At 46.0% G+C, this 2,070-nt stretch overlaps 1 protein-coding gene across 1 annotated transcript in view; it reads right to left on the bottom strand.

Annotated features, from left to right (window-relative positions):
• REPS2 (RALBP1 associated Eps domain containing 2) overlaps positions 1 to 2,070 on the bottom strand; it is a 162,226-nt gene that overhangs the window by 29,816 nt on the left and 130,340 nt on the right. The gene's annotated exons all lie outside the window — the stretch shown is intronic.

Below are 2,070 nucleotides of genomic sequence, written 5' to 3'. Positions count from 1 at the left end.
CTTTCTTGGAGGCCCTACCCCATCTGTCCTCCCAAGCATAAGCACATGTTCTGTGATGGGAGGAGGTCCTGAGAAAATGGGGCAGAAGAGAGGAGGGGGAGAAGCTGAATGGAGAACATGGTGAGTGAGTGAGCAAATGCACTGGGACTCGGTGACACAGTGGGCAAGGGTAAACTGTGGCACAAAGACTAGAAAGGGGAGACCACCCAGGCCCCCTCGGCAGTCCTCGAGGTTTAGTAGGGTGCAGGGTCCTGCTAAGGGCCCTCCCCATTGCTCCTCTCGGTCTTGACAAAAGCAATGCCACCATATTTAGATTAGAGGTTGAAGACGGAAGTACAAACTGTCAGAGACATCAAGGTGGAGCCCAGGAATCATCAGGACCCTAATCTTCACAAAGAACCCAGATTCAAGGAAATCTGGATCATAAACATCATGTCAGGGCATGAAAACTTTAAGTCTCTCAGCTAATAGAGGCAAGCAGCCTAGGGGAGGGGTCACAAGGCCATCACAGTAATGTCCTCATGCTGGCCTTACCTTCTTTGTTGGACTACTTTCTGCAGCTTGAGAGGGGGCCCTGTTCAGCTGGGGATGCACCTCAGCCTCAGATGCTTGTTCCGACTGTAGCAAAAGATCACAGAAAGGAAAAAAAAAATGCAAAAACATAACCACCTAAATATGTAGTAAAGAGAGCTTAGGAAAATAGTTACTAAGGGGAGACAGCCAAGGATGGTCAAGTCTGGCAATCCTTGAGAAAACTTTCTCTAGATCCTGCTATTCCCTCCCATCTCTCCTCCCAGCACTGTTCAGTCTTAGGAAAAGGAGTAAGAGGAATGTCTTCTATAATTGGATGTATGTATTACTAAAAACTAATGCTCTGAAAGTGCAAACTAAAAATAACAAGGCCTAGTGGAAAAGTAGGGGAAAGAAATTAAAATTTCAACTCAAGCACTAAGAAAAACAATTGTAATAAAAAGCACTGAAATTTTTTATATTCAATTTCTGATAAAGAAACACTAGTAGATATGACTGTTTACCTTTTAAAAAAAAAAGGAGAAGGGTAAGCATGATGGAGGGAGAAAACAGAAGGATTCTGGCTGCTGAGGGATATGGAGTCTGTGAATAAAAACACAAAGACTGGGGAGGAATGGCCCCAAAGGCCTGCAAGACAGTGGGGCCACACAGCCTGGTGGCAGAGCCCAGGGAGCAGGGACACCCCGTGCAGCTCCCTATCTCCCAGGCTTGCTACATTTGGCGCTACTAGAGTCTTTGGTTTTCAGCAGCTATTAGCCAGTGATGAAAAATGTTAACATGTGAACCAATATGACCTCCACGTTATTTATTAGTCCTTTATAGACTCACAAACTAATCTGCATCACAGAAACACATTGCAGCACACAAGCTGTGGCCTGAGCACACCCACTTCATCGCTAACTGGGCCCTCTCCAAGCTCTATTAGAGCCCTGCTTCTTCGTTCCTCTGACCCTACTCCTCTCCACCTCTCCTGCCAACTGCCCTCAGCACATCCCAGCTGCCTCTAGTCTTCAGAGACCAATGTCCAGCTCGGCACTCTTGTCTCCATTTGTAAAGCTCCTGTCCCTTGCATCTGATGAGCCAGTGTCCTACTTGGAATCATTCTCTCTTCCTGTTATGGCTCCTCTTATCCCTCAGATGTGGGGTTTGGGGTTCTCCTGTTCCATTTTTCCCTCCCTGTTCACTCTTTCCCAGAGTAAGCCCATCTTTACTGCCTGCCCTGGATCCTTGGTGCCCAACGCACTCCCACTCCCTGCCTCTTCAAAACCCACGATGCAGGCACTCAACATGCCTGATTTCTAGTTCCAAGTATTTCTTATAGCTTTCTCCTTTCCATTAAGGCTAACTGTATTATTACCATTGCTGTTACTGTTATTAATAAATGTATACTATGAACTACCAAAACCTTGCTATGTGTCACATGTTGCTCTAGGTGTTTTGCATGGATTATTGCATTCATCATCACAGCCCTAGGAAGCAGAGGGGAAATTGAGGATCTAGAAGGCAAGGAATTCACCCAAGATCATAGAAATAGCAGAG

This window comes from Bison bison, unplaced genomic scaffold (genome assembly GCF_000754665.1).
Source record: "Bison bison bison isolate TAMUID 2011002044 unplaced genomic scaffold, Bison_UMD1.0 scf7180017864174, whole genome shotgun sequence".
In the NCBI taxonomy this organism is placed as follows: Eukaryota; Metazoa; Chordata; class Mammalia; order Artiodactyla; family Bovidae; genus Bison; species Bison bison.
Note: the sequence above shows the minus strand (reverse complement) of the source record. Positions and strands in the feature narration are given on the sequence as shown.